This window comes from Dipodomys merriami, unplaced genomic scaffold (genome assembly GCF_024711535.1).
Source record: "Dipodomys merriami isolate MVZ:Mamm:240054 unplaced genomic scaffold, mDipMer1.0.p SCAF_285, whole genome shotgun sequence".
In the NCBI taxonomy this organism is placed as follows: Eukaryota; Metazoa; Chordata; class Mammalia; order Rodentia; family Heteromyidae; genus Dipodomys; species Dipodomys merriami.
Window position 1 is genome coordinate 144,271 of NW_027204326.1, and position 19,214 is coordinate 163,484.

A 19,214-nucleotide genomic window follows, 5' to 3' on the forward strand; every position below is an offset into this window, starting at 1 on the left:
CAAAATGCCTATTAAGAATCCATGATGTTTGTATTTGAATGATAGAGAGTAGAAAAGAGCAAAGTTTGTTTAATAGCAAAACAAGAAAATGTTTCTATTTTCTGGAAGAATAACAAGAAAAACAGCATTATCTTCTCATTAACATATGAACCTTGTATTTTCCCACTTTGGGATGGCACTTTGATTTTCATTGTCACTCGTAGGCTCTCAATTGAAATCACTCATTAATCCATTCCAGGTGCCCATCTTAGTTTGCTAGGGTAATGGCAGAAATGTACTGTCTCACAGATGTGGAGGTGTGTTCATGTCCTGCAGACACCAGGAGAAACAGAGAGTGTAGATGTATATTAATATACATGTTGCAATCGACTCATGTGATTATAAGCAAGTCCCATGATCTGCCACCTGTAACCTGGAGACCTTAGAATGGTGATGGAATTCAGTTTGAGATCACAAGTGTTAATCTGGAGGTGTGGTGGGCAGTCTGGGTGCAAACTGGTGTAAATTCTAGAAACTGAAGCCTAAGAGCCAGGAGTTCTGACATGGGAGGGCAAAAGAAGTCTAATGCTCCCCATCGGAGAGCAAATTCGTTTCTGGTCCACCTTTCTGTTCCCTTTGAGCCCTTGGTGGGTTGGGTGATACATCTTAGAAACGAGGCTTGGCTAGCTATGTGGGCAGCCGATAGCCCAGTCAAGTTGACAAGCATAACTAACACAGGGGAATCAAGGTCTGCAATCCAGGTGCAGACTGGTCCCTGTGAGACACTGAGCATCTGTCCCAAGTCTCTCCTCGGCATCCAGCCATTCATTGACGATCTTTGGTGTTTCTTGGTATGTAGGAAGCATCACGTCACCCCTGATGTCACGTTCATGTGACTTCCTCCTTGGGTGTGTGCGCGCGTATATATGTGTGTGTGTGTGTACATTTCCCTCCTCTGTAAGGAGAGTAGTCACGATGCTTCAAGGCCCACCCTACTCCAGTGTGACTCCATCTGAACCGGTACCATGTGCAATGGGCCTTTATCCCAACGGGCCACATTCTGAGTTACTGGAGGTTAACATCTTCCACACAACTTTTTGGGGGGAAACAGAGAGAGGACACACACAATTCACTGCTGGTGTCCTTATATGACTGCAATGGTGAAGTGCCTTCTTCATTTCCACTTTATTTCTTGAAGTTGTGTTTGACACTGTTGGACTACAACTTCTCTGCCCCAGCTCATGTGGATGCGGATGCTACAACCACTGGTGAGACGGGGACATCAGGGGTGAGAGAGGAGGGGTGTGTTCGAGTGTTGGGAGATGAGCAGAGTGGGGGAAAGTTTCTCATAAAGCACCCAAGAGTGGAACTCTTCTCCAGTGGTTGGCTTAGCCCTGGGAGTGGGGGAAGCGACACAGAGCCACACACTCGTGGAACGCGGCGTGTGCTTCCTGCAGAGGCAGCCTGGCTTCTGGGGTGAGCGTGTGAGTAGCTGCAGATGAGGGGTGAGAGGTCACATCCCGCACCCCCAGGACCACAAATCCCCCGGAGTCTGGTGTGTCCCTAAGGAGAGGGTCAGGATGAAGACGGATATTTTTATATTTCCTACCACTCTCTAGAAGTGGGAAATTGTATTTAAGTTAAAAAAATTTTAAAGAAAACAGAACGCAAATTTTCTGGGCTTACAGAATGTGTGAACATACATTCACACAAACTCCATTGTCTATTTTGTTCCTTTAAGCCACAAAGGTGAATCTTGAACTTCCTTTTTTTTTTTTTTTTTGTCTGTAAGAAAATCTTCAGAATGGATTTCCAGTTCTCCGGCCTCTGAACCATTTGCATCAATACCACTTCTCTGGCTGGCTTTCTCCCTACTATGTACTGCCGTTGTAAGTAGTCTCAAAAACACATGTTCAGTGAGGGGTAGTGAGCCAGGCTGCCATTGGCACCAACATGAGCAATGGATGTCTTGTAAAAGGGCCAGCATGACCACCTGGGGGCAGAAGTAAAGACCAACCTGATGGGCGAAACGACCCTGAGAGAGCGGACAGCTTGCTGCTTATTGCTGGAGAGCACCTGGTCCCAGAGGGGCCACGTCTTCTCGCAGCAGAGCACTTCCTAAGCTCGGGCCTATGGGGGAAGCCCATGCAGGAATGGGCCCATCACTCTTCTATAGACTCTTCAGATCAGACAGAAAATGCCAAAGCACCCAGAGTGGCAGGCAGGGTCCAGCCTCCTTCCCTCCACGCTGTTGAATTGGGATCTTGGTCTCCTACATGTTTCCAATTATGCATTTCCTCAGAAGGAGGGCCATACCCACATAGAAACAAACCAGACACCGTGTGTGTTCAGAGACGGGGGAAAAGGATGGTAGATTTGGAAGGCCTCAGAAAGAAAGTTATACCCGAGGTGCACTTCGTGACCTGCTGGGAATTGTGCTTTATAAGCTAATGTAGGGGTCTTCTCTCTGTGTCTCTCCAGTCAGATGACAGTTGGTTTTGCTCCTCACCCCAGATACACCTCCACAGTCTCTCCAACTTTATTTCTACTTCCTGGTTTCATAATGAAGCTGTGTCAGCGCAGCCCTCTTCATCTGGGAATACCGTGTGGAGTGATTTCAGTCCCATTTCCCAGGCCTTCCTGGTTGGCTTACTCACGACTCTAACTGGTGTCCTGCAGGCCAAGGCGGTGTGCATGCCTGTACCTCAACGAGGCCCTCGGACAGACCTGTCTCCATCTTTTACTGAGAGACCAGAGTAAGAAAACTCCACTCTTCAGGTTCTTCACGTTGGGAATAACTGACCATGTCTCCACAAAGAATTTAAAACCAAAGCCCCAGAAGGCAAGTGCTCATGCGTATTTGAAGAGAAGGTACATTTAGCAGAATAACTTCAATAGAGATCAGCCTCTTTCTCTTTCTTTTTTTTTTTTGTAGTAAACATACCCATGTAGAAGACAAAGAGCAATTTGGAAAGAACCCCAAGGTGGGTAAAATGGTTGTGGTTTAATTCACTGGAGAAATGAGCTCACCCACAGAGTAAGGGGACCGTGGAGAACTTAGTTTATCAGTGATGTTATTTACCGTGTGAAACCCTTTACTACATGTCACCTGCGTGGTCCGCCTGAGAAAATGGAAGAATTATGGTTGGGTGGGTTTGTAGAAGCTCCACCCCAGGGGCTCTGTGTCTGTGGTGGGGGGGGACGTGGAGGGTGGAGGAGGAGACCAACGTGGATCCCCCCTCCCCATAACTCTGGAGGATGGAGAACCTGAACACCGGGGCAGCCCTTCCTCTGAACACCGTGTCCCTTCCTCTGAGCACGTCTGATGCAGACATGAACCTTGAGGTTCACCAGAGGTCGTGGCCATAAGCACCCTACAGAAGAGGAAGGCGTGGCGGTGCGGGCCGCCGCGCGGGGCACGGCCCGCGGACAGACGGACCGGGCTGACCCCGAGCCCGGAGCTCCGAGGTCACCTCGCGGGACAGCGCCCGGCTCGCTCAGCTCCTGCGCCCCGCAGCCCTGCTCTCCGCCCTTTCCTGGCACCTGGTTTGGGGGACACTTCTTTCCTGGCCCCAGGCTCTGGTCGGTCAGGAGGCCTCCCTCGCGCGCCTTCGTCCGTCCGCAGCCGGGGTGCGGGGGAGGAGGCTTGGGGTCTCCCATGCCATTGACCCTTCTTAGGCCTGCAAGCCCCGCTCCCCGGCCTCCCTCCCCCGCTCCGCCACCAGGCGCGCCCTGGGGCCGCGCGGGCCTCGCGGTGCGCGCCGGGGGCGGCAGGGGGCGCCGGCGAGCAGGGGAGGCGGCCGGCCCCCCGCGAGCCCGCGCTCGGCTCGGGGCGCGCCCGCGTCCCCGCTCGGCGGAGGGTGGGCAGGGGAGGAATAAAGGGCGCTGCCGGGCGGGCGGGCGGGCACGGCGGCACGGCGGGCGGCGCCAGGCGGAGCCGTCGGAGCTGCGCGCCGGGACCGCGCGGCCAGGTAGGTGACGCGCGCCCTCTTTGTGTCGGCATCGCCGGAGCCGCGCGCGCGGGGCGGCCGGGGGCTCGGCGGGCTCGGCCTCGGGGGGCCCCGCGGGGCTCCGGGGACCGCGCGGGCTCCGTCCCCCCCCCCCCCCCGGCGCCCGCTCCGCGGTGAGCGCCCGCCCGGAACCCGCCGAGCCCGCCCGCCGCGCGGCTCCTCGGGACGCGGGGCTGCGGCGCTGCGCCCGGCCCTCCCCGCCCGCATCGCCCCTCCCGGGGGCGCCCGCAGGCCCGGGGCCCGGCCTGGGTGGTGGGCAGGGCGGGAACGCTCGGGGGCCGCCCGAGGCCGGGGGGGGCAGCGCCCCTCGCCGCCCGCCTCCGCTCCGGGGCGGGCGCCCCGCCCTCCGGCCCGCCGGGGCGGCACCGCGGGGTCTCCGCCGCCCGGGCCCGTGCACCCCGCGGGTCGGGCCTCAGGGCTGTGGGGAGCGGGATCTGCGCCCTCTAACCGTCCTCCCGGCCGGGTCTCGGGACGGTGCTCCGAAAGTTTGCGGTGTCTCCGGTGCTGTGTGCGGAGACCGTGCCCGGATCAGTGCCCCGCGAGCAGCGCCGCGCGAGGTCGCGGGTCGGGCCGCGGGCGTGGACACAGTCCGGGGGGTCCGGAGGCCCCGCTTGCGTGCACGCGGCGTTCCGGGGAAGGCGGGGGCCCAGAGCTGCAGGGCAGGCCCGAGGGACCGGCCTGGCCAGTGTAGCCAGCCGGTATATAGTCGCCTATCAGGATGCCAGGCAGAAGGGAAGGAGGCCGGAGCGCCGAGACGCGAGGGGCTGAGCGAGAGGGGGCCTGGGTGCAGACCCCAGCCCCGGGGATCGGGGAGGTGTGGCAAGGTTGTGCCTGGACCTTCCCGGGGTGGGGTTGGCCCAATGTCTTTGAAGGAGACCAAAGTTGTGTCTACTTCAGGAAAGAGAAAGAGGTTGGGGAGGGGGAGGGAGGAATCATCTGGGGGGTACAAACGAGCTTCAGACCAAAACTCTGGGCTTGGCCTGGTGGGGTTGACCTGGTGGAGTGGGAGCCACTGAAGAGCCCTGAGCGATGGTGAGGGGGAAGGGGAGGGGATTTAGAGTTAGGGTCCTCCCCCCATCCCCCCCAGGATGTCACTTGCAGCAGACATAGGTGACTGAGGATCTGGTGGCACTGGGACCATGGGTGCACAGATCCCATTTCCTACAGGGTGGGGCATCTCCATGCTGAGACTGGAGTTTGGGAGTTGGTGTTTTTTCTGATGATGCCCAGATTCCAATGTGAGCCTCCCCGGGCCTGGCCAAGGGACACTAAGGAGGGGGAACCGAAGTACCCGAGAGTTGGGCTCCCTCAGGCTGTGCAACCCGCTGGTGTTCTGGAAACCTGGAGTCCTGCCAGGTTTGTGAATTTTATAAATACATTCAGCACCTTCAGGATGCTGGATGGTAAAGCCAATTTCCAGAAGGTTCCCGGGCCCTCGTGTAGGGTCGGGGACTTTGAACGGACTTCACACACTTTACCTGAGGCTGCTGGTGCTGCGGGAGAATTCTTGCTCAGCCTGGGACCACAAGATTCTGGCAGAACTGGAATCTACCAACCAACCACACCGTCTGACCCAGAGAATGCTGATTTTTCCACTGGGACACTCTCCTATTTGGTCTTGCTGCCTTCTTTTGTTCAAATTTCTCTTCCCTCTTGGGAATGAGATGGAATACTGGTCTGCACCCTGGCTGTGGAGACATATGCCAGGGCATTTGCCCAAGCAAGGACTCCATCTTCTTGGAGTCAGGACTATCAGAGGCTGTCCGAAGTCTGTGGGGAAGGCATCTTCCTAGGACATTGGACATCACTGCTCAGGGGTCCTTTCTAGCTTTCAAGATCAAAGAACTAAAGTCAGGTGCCTGGCTTTGCTTCCTTCAAGTCTGGCAAAGTCCTGTGAAGTGAACGAGGCCCAGCCTCCTCTCTCCTTTGTTTCTGCATTGCTGACTATAGATACCTTTCCTTAATTAGATGGAGAAGGTAATGGAAGCCACTGTTCACATAACGCCGGGTATTAGCATCTTCACACCTCCCCCCACACCCTCGATGCCTGACCGTAAGTCCAGGAACCCATGTCTCCACCTTCCTGGACAGCCCTGGTTCTCCCACGATGGCTCTGAGATGTCAACTTGACATCTCATTTTCATCATGAAGAATGGAAGAATGCCCTGCTTCAGCAGCGTTTTCCAGACAACCCACCACATACAACCTTTTTTGTTTTTTAAGGGGGAACAGATAATATTTTAACTCTCAGAAGGGCAGCTGTTCTCCAAGGTTATTTGTTGAGAAATGAGTCTGGGACAGAAGAGCCTCCGTCTCCTTCCATCTTCTTCCTATGAAACTAATAATGCCTGAGTTGGAAGTTGCCTCCTGGCGATCCTGCCAGCTTCTCTGGGGAGTGAGTGTGCAGGGCGAAGGCTGTGGCAGACAAAAGTCACTTCCTGATGGCCTGATATTGTACGTCAGCCAGGCTTTGGTCATCTCCTGTGCTTGACCCTGCATGGGAGGAGACAGTAGTTAATATTCACTAAGCACCGGGCGCATGCCAGGCTGGCATCGGCCATCCGTACTTTGTGTAGATTTCTGTCTCAGTTGTGGTCTGGCTGTGTGTTTCTACCCCCGCCTGGCTGGGGGAGACAGGGGTCTAGAGCAAGCAGACAAGTTGTCGGAGGTGCCTGGTGACGCCTGGCTTTGACACCAAAGGCCTGGAGGCCCACTGGAATCCAAGTTCACCGGGCAAATTAATTAGAGGCTCAAGGTCAAAATCAGGGCCGCAGCCAGCTGTGAACTTAGCGGTTTGACCTTTGTGTGGTGGAGAACGTGGCCTTTGTCTCTCAGCCCTTCCACCTGAGGTTCCTTTTGAAGCCTGTTTCTTTCATCTGTGGCATCCTGGCAGTGCACTTGCATTGGTCTTGTTTCCTTTGAAGCCTCTTTCCTGGTGTTTCCTCCATTTCCCTCTCCCACCTCCAGTTCTGCTGGGTAGGGGCGAGGGTCCAGGGAGGGACGGCAGCAGTCACTGTCCTCCTCAGTCCAGGAACATGGTTGTCTGGTTCAGTGGCTTGAGAAGGCTGGGGAGGGGGGATTTGTAAAGTCTCAAGGCTGCCTTGGGCCCAGCATGGGTCTCCTCCGGGAGCCAACTGCTCTACTGCAAAAAGGGAGGAGCTCAGATTCTGAAAGTGGAGGATGACAGCACAATCTCCCTGTTAGATGATGATCACCCACTGTTCTGTGTCTCACCTAGTCATACACGTACCTCTCTAGCACCTTGCTCTGGGGAGAGCCTTTCAGGCTTCCAAGGAGGAGTTTTCTAGCAACCCGCTGGACCAGGACAGGCTTGATGCTGGCTGCTCTGCCTGGGCAGACAGTTGACCTTGGCTAGCACATCTTGAGGTGCACACCTATGACCCAGCCCCCAGCCCATGCCCTGTGGCCTACTCCTCCCTCCTCACCCGCTGTTCCTGCCTTACTGCAGTGTCAATAGATAATTCACATTCCATACTGGATCCTCAGATTCCTACCTGGCTGACCCTACCCCTTCCCCAGCAGGACCTCCCCCAGGGCAGGGTGGGAGCCTGCTGTTTGTTAGAGACGCCTCTGTCTGCTGGTAGAGACAGCCTCTGCGGGGCTGGGGGTTGCTTCCTGCCCCCTGGGCAGAGTTTGGCATAGTCAGCCTCTCTTTTTTCCCTCTTACCTCAAACTTTCTCTGACCTATGTAGATTTTAAAACGTTGTCCTCGCAGATATTTTTGAACTGTCTTGGGATGCTTTGGGTTGGCCCCCAGGAGTATCTCAGCACTCATGGTCACTCCCTGCTCACACACTACCAATACCCAATGCTCCAGGCTCCTGGATGGCCCTGGGTGGAGCAGCCTGGAATCCTAGCCCTTGGACCCGTCCTGGCTTCCCAGGGCTGATCACCAACAGTGTGGACCTGGCTGTCGCCCTGCTCGGTCAGATTCCCGGGGATCCCATCACCAGGAAGGCCCACCACAGAGACCCCCCCTTTTCTCATAGCCGAGGGGTGGCTCCTGAGATCTCTTCCAGGACTGGCCTTGGAGAGATGGAAGTCCGGGTCTGAGCGGAGGTGGGGCGGGACTGCAGAAGTGCAGGCTGCTTGATAGGGGGCTTGGTCTGCTCCCAGCTGGCAGGTTTGCTTCTCCCCCAGGTACTTCCATAGCGACTTTTCTTAGAACCTATAACTGCATTGATCTAGTCTAATTTTAGTGATTTGTTTAACTCTTATTTTCTCTACTCAACTACACGCTCTACCAAGGCAGGAACGTATTCATTTCTGTGTCCCCCTGTGCACGTCAAGCTCCTCCTGAGTGTCTGTGATCATTTTGGAGGGAAGCTGTGGGAGATGGGGAGTCTGGAGTCGCTTCTCCGGCAGGAGCAGAGCATTATTTGGCGATGCTGGGTCTCTCGGACCCTTCTGGAAGTCTGGGTCTGAGAGCAGTGCATAGCCCTAGCGGGCTTTAGCTTGGTTCAGGTGTGCTGTGCTCAGTGTGGAGGGAAGCCTTGGGATACTGGGGTGGTTCTGTGGCAGTGTAGACAACAGAGAGACCAGTTTAGACTAGTCCCAACATGACAGACATGAGCTTTTTATTTATTTTGTAGTGGTGGTACTGGAGTTCAAACTCAAATTAGTCTCCTTTTGTCCAGACTGGCCTGGAAATGTGATCCTCCTGTCTCTGCCTCCTGAGTAGCTGGGGCTAGAGGTTGTCTGTCACCGTATGCTGCCCCTGGAGCCTTCTTTTCTGAGCCATGCAGGGTTCCTTGTGTTCTCTGGGACATCCTGGAGGTAGAGGCACTGAGCTCTAACCATCTAGGACAGTGGAATAGAAAGTCCTGCTCCAGGCTATAAGAGCCAGCACCTCAGGATGGAAATTTTTTTTTATGGTGAAAACATGTGTGTTTCTTCCTGATCACTTGGCAGGTGTTAGACACTCACAGTCCCCTGGATGAGCAGGTCGGAACTGACCCCTGATTCCTGAGACCTTTTTTAAAAACACAGCCCTGAGAGCTGAGCCGGTCTAGTTGGCCAATAGGGCGAGAAGTGGCAGAGAATTGAAAACAGATGAAGATCTTCTTTCCCTTGAGCGTGTGAACACCCGAGGCTCGGGCCCTTTCGGCCTGCCTCCCCCCCCCCCCCCGCCCCCACTCCACTCTCGGGCTCCTTCTCCTTCACAGGGTCCGGCTATCACTGAGCCACGCCTTTCCATCGCAGGTCACCAGCCAGTAGTGAAGTGTGAAGTGAGCCCATGCCGGTAAGAGGCAGATTCAGATCGCTGGATCCTCCGTCCCACAGCTGCTTCTCTGTCAGGGCTCAGCCATACTGGGTTAGGGACTGTAAGATTCGGCAAAAAGAGACTGCCATATGGTTGAGGAAGAAAAGAGTTCACTGGGGGGGGGGGGGGGGAGCAAACTGCCAGCCCGCATGAGCTGCAGGTATGCAGAGGGAGAACAGAAGAGACTAAGAGGGGAAGAGAGGAAGAGGGAAGAAGAGGCTGGAGTTCTGGAGGACGCAGCGGGATCCCTAAGGATGTAGAGCACGTCCATAAGGACGTAGAGTCACATTCTGGATTCAGGGGTGCACAGTGGGAGCTCTGCAAAGACCCCAGCTAAGTGCTGGGTTGGCAGGTGAGCCTGTCTTGTGGGAACACACAGTCATGTGTGTACGTGTATATACATGTTCGCCTGTATTTGTGCGTGGTAATATGTATGTGCTTGGCTAGTCACAGGGCACCCACTAATCAAGAATCACAGGACAGCGCCCCATCAGAACCCATGGCCTGGGTGGCGGTGCCTGCACAGCTGTTCCGTTCCTCCACGGAACTGAGAGCCCGGGCTCCTCTTCCTACCTTGCTGTCCTTAGTGAGGAAGGGACAGAAGTCGCTGCTGCAGCCTCGGACCCAGTCTCAGGGTTAGAGCTGAGCCTCAGGCATGAGAAGAGATGAGTTAGGGGCAGGGAGGGCGTGTCTTCGAGCCCTGGACAAAGTGGAGTCCGTGACAGATGTGCTGTGTTTGACCGCGCTGGATTGGAACGAAGGGTCGCGCCCGCTGTTCTTCCATCCAGGGCAAGGTCCGGCTTGAGTGTCCCCAGAGCACCTGCACCCCAGCCTTCTGTCCAGCAGCACAGTGTGGGGCGTGGTGAGACTGAACCTAGTCTGCACTCAGGAGGGACTCACTTCCGTTCAACAGCACAGAGTGGGGTGTGGCGAGGCCTAGCCACGCACAGTACAGACTCACTCAGTGCTTATTGTGCTCAATCTGCGCCTTAGCAAAGTCCAGAAATCTCACCCATGCAGTCACGCATGCAATGCGCAATTCATCTACCTTGTGATGATGTGTCTTAGTTCATTCAGATGCAGTTCTGTGAATTGGAAAGTGCACTAAGAACTCTAGAGACGGGGTGAGGATGGGTAGAAGGCGGGTGAGACTGGGTGCTCTCATGGCCCTGGCAGCTGGTGGCATCCTGGGGTCACTGGGCCAGGCTTAGGATCTGTCTCAGTGTCTCTGTGATGAAAGCGCAGGGTAGACCGTGCCGGGGGTGCGGGTGGGGGGTGGGGGTGCTTCTCCATTCTCATTCTCAATCAAAAATTCATTGAGTCCCACCCTGGGCCAGCCTTTGTGCTGGTGAGGGATGCTGGGCTGTAAGTTATTCCCTATTCATGGTTGAACAAAGGAGTTACCTTTCAATGTGTCAGTTTATGAGGACAAGGCATCCCCGGGGGCTGGGCCTCTGCTTCCTCCTGCTGGTACACCTGTAACTCCTGCAGGCAGACTGGCCAGCAGCAGCTCCTACCTCTTAATCACTTCCCACTGGCCTTCCTTCACGTGTCCTGCCTGCCTTTCTCCCTGGCGAGGCCCGGGGCATGAAGTACAAGTCCCTAGGAGCCACAGCTCAGACCTTGTCTACCTGTTGGAGGCCTTAAGAGAGGGACTTGGTGTGGCAGATAGGGGCTGCCTCCCTCCCCGCCCTTCCCCTCTCCTCTCCTCTTTCCCCTCCTCTTCTTCTCTTCCTCCCCTCCCCCTCTTCTTCCTCCCCTCTATCTCCTTCTCTCCCCTCCTTTTCTTCCTCCCCTTGCCCTTTCCTCCCTCCCTCCCTCCTTCCTTTCTCTTTCCTCAACCAGGCAATTCAAAGTTACACATATAGTTTGCATTCTGCTTTGTCCCAGGGTCCTTCTGACTTGAGACTTGTGTTTCTCTGGATGTTTAAGGCCTCTCTGAGCAGCTCTGTCCCTCTGGGGTTGGGGGTTGACCCCCCGGGGCCCTGCCCTGTCTGAGCTGGGGTGTGCTGCTGTCCCTGCCCCATCCTCACCTGTGTCTGCAGTGAGCGGGATGTTCTGGATTCCTGCCCTCTGGCCTGCGTGGGCACCATCTTCCCGCAGCCTGTTATAATTAGGACTCAGCTATTGCACCTATTAAATCTTACTATTAAATGAGATTCATCTGTCCTTGCACTCTTATGGTGGTGGTTGTTGGTTTTAATGTGCAGAAGGACACGCTGTGGTTAGCCGAACCTCACCTTTTTCCTTGCAGAATGTGTTGACCACTGAAACATACCTGGGCGTTTAGCGCCTTTGCTCCAGGCTAGTTAGTGGACACATGTCCTCTTCGTCTTTCACATTCTGGCCCCTGCCTCTCTCTCAGCTGCCGCAGGGCTCTGCCAGCCCTGGGCTCTTCAGGGACCAACCGGTGGCCCTGTAGATGGCCAGAGAGGCTGGGGGGGGGGAGGGGGCTCCGTACCCAACTCTGTCTCCTGCCCTGCGCACAGCCCAGGTCCGCACATCCTCAACTCTCAGATGTTGCCCTAGCCAGCCGATCCCTCACCAAGTACTGCTGTCCTTGAACTGACCTCCTCTGGTCTCTGACCTCCTTAAGGGAGGCCGCAGTCCTCAGCTGTGACCTTACGTGCACAGCTGACCCACTTTCCCCCCTGGATCTTCAGTCTGTGGCTTTTCTTGGCCTGCTTCCTGGGGCTGGTATCCTTGCCTGTCATCACCTGACACGCCGTGGCCTGGGTCCCGGGTAGAGTCCCTTCCCATTCCTCAGCCTTGCCTGGCGTTTTCCGCTCTGTCCTGATGGCTAGAGACGGGCTCACCATCTTCCTGGCACTGGCAGGCCCTGGGGCCTCCTCACCTGGTCTTTTCCCAGGGAGCTCCGGCATCCAGGGTGTGACAGGAAGAGGTCAGCATGGCTGTCCTCCCTGCATGGGCTCGGTGTCAAAGCGCGTGAGCTCTGCCAACTGGGAGATTTTAAAAACCTGGAGGTAAGTATTAGTTTGGAAGCACAAAACAAAGCAAAAGACCCAGGGTTGATATTACCACGTGTGTTTTATTATGACAGTGAAATGGAACTGTCATTGAAGCAACTGAAAACTCATGCACACTTGGAGAGAGATCCCATCTTCCCTGAAACTAGAATGCTTTCTGATGTTAGGTGTGGAGGGAAGTGAGGCCCGGCGCCCTGGCGCATCCCTGCGTGGAGCTCTGCTCCTCCCAACCTTTTGACTCGGGGAGCAGCCGAGACTTGGACATTCCCACTTCAGATCCCGCCATCGGGGCTCTTGGAGCAGAGGGATGGGTCTTCCTTGAATTTCCAGAGCAGGATACAGTACACCAAACATGAGTGTGCCGAACTTTGAACACACAACATTTTTTTTTTAAATAGAAGATATTGGATACTGCTAGGTGCTGGTAACTGACGCTACTCAGGAGGCTGAGATGTGAGGATCAAGATTTGAAGCCAGTCCTGGCAGATAAATCCTACAGACAGTGATTTCCTATTAGCTAGCAAAAGAGCTAGAAGTGAAGGTGTAGCTCAAGTGGTAGAAAAAGCTAAGCAAGTACTCAAGCCTTTGAGTACAAAGGCTATTAAGGATATTAAGATCTTGCTTGAGCATTTACATTTTATTTTCCCTGAAACAGCATCCTAGATGGTATTACAAATTCACCCATTCCTATAAACTGACTTTCAATGGGCTGCTAATAATATAATGTTTATTTGGACACTCACCCAATCATACTTGGACTTTAAGTTATGATGGAATCTTTCCTTGTATTGACGCTAAGTAGTTTTCCACACTATACTGTTTATGTAGGAACCACTTAGTTACAATGTAACTCTGTGAAGCCATAATAAATAACAGGGAGATAAGATAAAAGTTTTCTTGGTCAACATGAAAGTTATTATTTGGGAATTTTTCTGGAAGAGAAATTAAGTGTAAGGGACTTTTTTTCTAACATGATGAACTGGCTCTGTAACAGGAAGGAAATGATAAAAATGATCTGGCTCAGCTGGAGGAATGAGGTTTTAGGCCTAAACTAGGAGAAGGGAAGGCTTAAGGATAAATGCATTTTTCTTCCTTTGCAACCCAGCTTCAGGAAATGACATGAAAATGTGGAGTTGGAGAAATGCTTTATGCACACATGCTTTAATTTTTTTTAATAGCCCCAAATGGAAAACATCTAAGTTTGGTTAAGTAAATATCATGCTGTAATTAGATAAGATTTTTGGAGATTGTGGTCATGGGAAAAGGTTTATGTTATTAAGTAAAAATAATTGTGAGACAGAGTTGTTTATGTAATTTGATTTATAAACATGGAAAATATGCTTAGGGGTAAAAATCATAACTCAGGGGATTGTGACATCTTTTTTTTTTTTTTCTGCTCTTGGCTTTTTATTGTGGTGTCACCGTTGGCTGTTTCTGTATCCTGAGACTCAGCCAGCCGTGGATAAAAAGGATTTGGGGGGGGGATGACTCCTCTATGCTGAGCATGTACAGAGTTTTTTCCATGTCATTGTTCCCTACATGACGTGTTTGCATGGTATTAGGAATTAGAACTATAACATGTCTAAGGATGATTTCAGGTCTATTGGAGGATGCACGCCATGTTTGTACACATAATGCGTCCCTTTATGGAAGGCGTTTGGCCGTCTCCGGACACCTCTGTCCTTGCAGGACACCAAAACTAATGTCTGGTTTGACACTAAGTAACCATGGGATTTTGTTCCATAGTGAACTGTGTTATTTTAGTTAAACCATTTTTAGATATAATCCATCCACTTCCACCACTCATTTAAAAGCAATTTTTAACAAAGGGTTTCAGTTCCGTATCAGCTTGTGAGTGCAATGCTTCTTGATCCTGGGCTCCCTTTATTATTGGAAGGAATTTTCCCCAGGTGATAGGAAGAACAGGCCACAGGCAAGGAAGGAAGCTCCTATGGGCAGAGCTCGGTCCAAAGCGCAGGGCAAAGGCCGCCCTGTTGCCTGTGGGGCCCCTACTGCTGTGGAGGCTGAGGGTCAGGGGCAGAACCCCTGGGCCGTGTGCCTGTGCTGTCTGCACGCTTGTCCCAGCCTGGCTGCAGTGGTCAGCGCTGGGGCAGAATGAGGCCAGATGTGGGGTCAGGGAGGGGAAATCCTAGCCTGGACCTCAGCCTCAAGAGGGCTGGCACAGTGACCTCTCACATCCCGGACCACATTCCCGTTTTATTCATCTATATAAGGAGGCAGTTGCTTTTTCTTAGGGGCTGTTCTGAAGCCATCATACATGGGAGAGTTTAAAGAGGACCATGGAGGGCCCATCCAGAAGGTGAATACAGAGATGACTGGCCAGTCCCCGAGGTTGGGCCCTGGGCAGCCTCAGAGCTGGGCCGTGGGAACTGGGACCGCACAAACCACCAAAAGCATTTCCTGAAACACTCCAGGCAGGGGCCCCCGACCTGCTCCACCCCCCCCCCCCCCGCCCCGCGCTGACAATGGGGGAATTCAGGGGGCAATGTGGCTCCCTCTCAAACAAGCAGGCCGACTGTGGGAGGAATTAAACCCAGCCAGGTTGTTACTTATTTCTCCTAGTTTTTCACCTAAGACAAAATAGCCCAAAAGAAATGAAATGTTACTGTTCCACCATTTCCTGCTTTTTTTTTTCTGTCTCGATGGCTGTCTTGTGTTAAATGTATAGTGCAAAAGCCAGTGGCCCATCTTCAGTGTCCAGATAGAGGGCGGTGGGATCTTCATTTCCTGTCCTCCCTTTCCTCTTCCCTTCCCTGCTCTCCCTCCCCTCCCCTTCCTCTTCTCCCTCCCCTCTGCCCCTTCCCTTTCTTCTCTCCCTCTTGCTTCCCTCTGAACTGAAGAGCTCATGTTTGCCAGGTAGATGCTCTCCTACTTGCTCCCAGCCCTATTTGCTCTGGTTAGTGGTGAGGTAGGGTGTTACTTTTTGCCTGAGAGCCTGGACGCTCTAGTCCCTGTATAATTGAGGTGGCAGGCATACACCAGCGCAAGTGGCTTTTTCTGTTAAGGTGGGTTCTTGTGAGCTTTTTTTTTGTCTGAGTTGATCTGGAGTCATACTTCTCCTGATCTCGGCCTGCCGCGTAGCTGGGATGACAGACTTGAGCCATGGTTATTCGCTATTAGTTCTTGGTTGAGAGTTTTTTTTTTCGGGGAGGGGGGATAGTGCTGAACTGATCTCGGCTTATAGACGTGGGTCACTGTCACTAGGCTCCAGCTGTCTCTCTCTCACTGGTATCCATCATGAAGTGAGAGCTGGCATGATCTCGCTTACTCATTTGTTTGCACGTTGGAGTTGTGTCTAGTGGCAGTGGTCTTAGGAGCAGGAGGAGAGTGTTCTCTGTTGTCCTTGATGGCAGTGGCCAGGCTCAAGCAGACCAGGAGCAGGGCTGGTGCCGGCCAGGTCACGTCTGTCCCACTGGCATTGTGCATTTCTGGCGGGAGCTGTTGGATATGCGGTACTTTTAATGGCTGATCTGTCTGTCTCTCCTTGCACTTCCTCCAGGATTTAATCATGTGAAGGGTTTTTATCCTTCTTGGAGAGTTGGCTCCTTGCTTGTTTTGAAGTGTCTTTGTCCCTACTGCTTTTTCTTGAACTCCTCTGAAATGAACATAGCTGGTTCGGCTTTGTTTTCATTTGTCTTAGCTTAGCTTATCCTTTACTTTTAATTTACACTTGCACATTTAAAGTTGGTTTCTTGTAGACAATACAATATACAGCTGAGGTTTGCCTTTTAAATCTACTTTGAGATCTGTGTCTTTTTTTACTGACATGTTTAGGCTATTCAGTTCAGTGTGATTTTCCATATGCTTGATCCGTTATTGGCATTATTTGACACAGTTTTCTATTTCTTACATAGGTTATTACTAATTTTTTTTTTTGGAGCTAAGGCTTGAACTCAGGGCCTTGTACTTGCCAGGCAAGTGCTCTTCCACTGAGCGAAATCCCCAACCCTGCATCTTTCTTTTTTATTACTTGTCTCTGCCATCTATTTTAGTGATGACTCTAGAATTAGCACGTGACAGGTTTTCATTTTGCAGACATTTCTTCTGTAAACGTGGAAGGAGCCCCTTTGCGGCTCTTCACACCTCGGGTCTCTGCTTTTATGGTTGTGTCCCCGGGAGAGTGAGGTAGCCCTCACAGGTGTTCAGCGTGCCTCCTGGTAGCACTGGCTGTGGTGGCGCGGGCCCCACTGCACTCCGCTCTGCAGAGGAACCTCAGGCCGTTAGGTACATTCATGGCGCTGACCTGTAAGTAACTTCCCATCAGCTTTGGATTTTACAGTCATCTCTTGAATTGCTCATGATTCTCCTGCATAGGTTGGAGGTTCAGAGTGTTTTACTGATGGATAAAAGTGCTCTTTTAAGTGTGAAATAATTAGCTACTCTTTGTACAGAAAGTTTTGTCTCTCACCTATGGGACATGGCCTAAATGATTTACAGCCATTAGTTATCCAAATGTTATTGAATAAAAAACATGTAACAAATGACTTTGGTGGACTCATCAAAGACTTAAGAAAGATGTTACTTACATTCTTAAATGTGAAATACACAAGAAGCCAGACATAAAAAGATTAGATACTCTATGATTACATTGTTATGAAAGAGATAAAGGCATCAAGCCAATAATTCTTTAGAAAGACTAAGTGAAAGCTCAACAAAATAACTACCAGGAAATGGGTGCTTGCAAGGCGGGTGGCGCCTAGAGGAGAGGCGGAAACCAGTGAAGTGGGGAAGCCAAGCCGGGCAGAACATAGTCAAGAATCAATGTAGTATCACAAAATTGAGAACAGTGAGGGAAGGGGTGTGTCGAAGGGGGATGAAAACGTTGAGGGGGTGACACGGATCAAGATATATTGTATACATAAATATCCAATAACAGTTTTACAAAATTAAGAAAATCGAGTAAACAGGTGCGTTGGGAGAGGGGGTGCGAATGTTGAAAGAGGTGACATCAATCAAGATGCACTGTATTCATGAACTGCTGTGTTGAAGGGTAACTCCTTTGTACAACTGCTTAAAGACAATAAAAATGTCAAAGAGAGAAGGAGAGAGAGAAGATTTGCACCAGGGGCAAATCTTCCCCTTCCCCTACCTCCTGCCATCTGCACATCTTAGGCAGAGAAGAGTGCAAATTGCTGTTTGGAAGCTCCTCCTCCATCAGTGTGCTCATTCCATTTCAAAGTTGTGAAAGCAGTTGCTTTCTGAGTTCTTTATAGTGTGTGTTTCACCTCACCATTCTAAATAAATTATTAGCTCCCACCCCACCCGCCCCATACCAGGGTAATGGCTCCACTACAACAACTTTCTTATTTTGTGTCTCATTTGGCATACAGTCGGGTCCATCAATTGGTCCTTTGTTGGCTTCATTTTTATGAGAGATTTCTTAGAATTAGGAGGAATGGTAGAATTAGCCAACCATCTTTCATCACAGCAAGAGAATAAAATTTTAAAAAATCAACTTAACCTCATTTAATTAATTGATATCAAGTGAGCCAATGAGTTTGTGCTGTCACTGTAATTTGACAATGATCTCCATTCTGAAGAGTATATTTTATTTTCCCCCAGAGGAGGCAAATGGAAAATAAGTAACTGCAGAGCATCTGAAGGGAGGCCTGTGGGACCTCGTGTTTCCCAGTGCACAGGACTCGTTAGTATCCGATGAATGCAGACAGAGAGGTGCTTTATTGAAATGGGACAAGACCACTATTCATATTAAAGTCAAACAAATCACACATGGGAAAACCTCCACCGACAGCGGCCACAGGAGCCGTGCTGTGTGAGAGCTGTACTGTGCTTGGAAATCTTGATTTGTGAGATCAGCAGTCCTACACCTGGAAATAGGAAGACTGAGAGAGAAGCGGAGGGATTCCTTTGGACCCTCTTGTGTGTGTGTGCATAAGGGGCTATGGCAGTGTTTGGGAGTGATCACTTTTGAGCTGGCAAGCAGAGTCTAAACTGTCCATTCATGAACTAAGGCAGCAGTGGTCTTCACTGGACACTACATTGAACATGAACCAAACAGCTGTGGGCGGGGATGGGAGGGAAAAACTGGGAGAGAGCAAAGAAGAGGTGAGATTGTCCAAAAAGAAATGTATTCCTTACCTGACTTATGTAGCTGAAACCCCTGTGGACATTGCCTTTATAATAACAATAAAAAATTACTAAAGATGAAAAAGTAATGACAGTGTCCAGTCACTGTGTGGAAGAAGGGGAGACGAAGAGCTCCAGTAGCTCTAGAGCTTGTACTACAGGGCTGCTTCAAGGAGCCAGAATGCAAAGAAATGAGGTCTTTTGATGAGTTAACTCAATATATTTTGCTTAAGATATGTGATGTATGATCTGTATCTATCTATAGCATATGATATAGATTAGATATAGAGTTTTGTGATCCTTTGTCAGAAAAAAAAAAGAAAAAGATGGGGCAGGGAAGGGAAGGACAGAAACGGTAGGACAAAGGGTGAACTAATTGAGCAATGATCGTTGGAAATGAACTATACAACTTGGGGCAGGGAAAGGAGGGATGGACGGAAAAAACTGGGAGAAAATGAGTGAGGAGGTTATGCTGTCCCAAAAGAAATGTACTCAATACCTGACTTATGGAACTGCAACCCCTCTGTACATCACCTTTACAATAAAAATAAAAATAAAGAAAAAAGAAAAAGAATGACTTTTCTCTTAGTGAGTTGAGTAAAATCTACAACAGCAAAAATCTTTAGCCTCTTGACACGTGAAGTGATAAATACAATGAGTAACATAAAGTTCAAAATAAAACAAATTGAAAAGTAAGTTCCAATTTGTCTAATGTGATTATCATCTTTTCTTTTCTTTCTTTCTTTTTTTGCCAGTCCTGGGCTAAACTCGGGCCTGGGCACTGTCCCTGAGCTTCTTTTGCTCAATATTATCACTCTGCCACTTAGAGCCACAGTGCCACTAGTT

At 51.4% G+C, this 19,214-nt stretch overlaps 1 protein-coding gene across 2 annotated transcripts in view; it reads left to right on the plus strand.

The window, feature by feature from the left end:
• Positions 1-3,872: 3,872 nt before the first annotated feature.
• Positions 3,873-19,214, plus strand: part of LOC138838610 (E3 ubiquitin-protein ligase RNF144A) — a 109,593-nt gene continuing 94,251 nt past the window's right edge. For both annotated transcript variants that reach the window (XM_070038002.1, XM_070038001.1), the window contains exon 1: positions 3,873-3,950. The gene's annotated coding sequence lies outside the window, so the exon portion shown is untranslated. The remainder of the gene's footprint in view (positions 3,951-19,214) is intronic.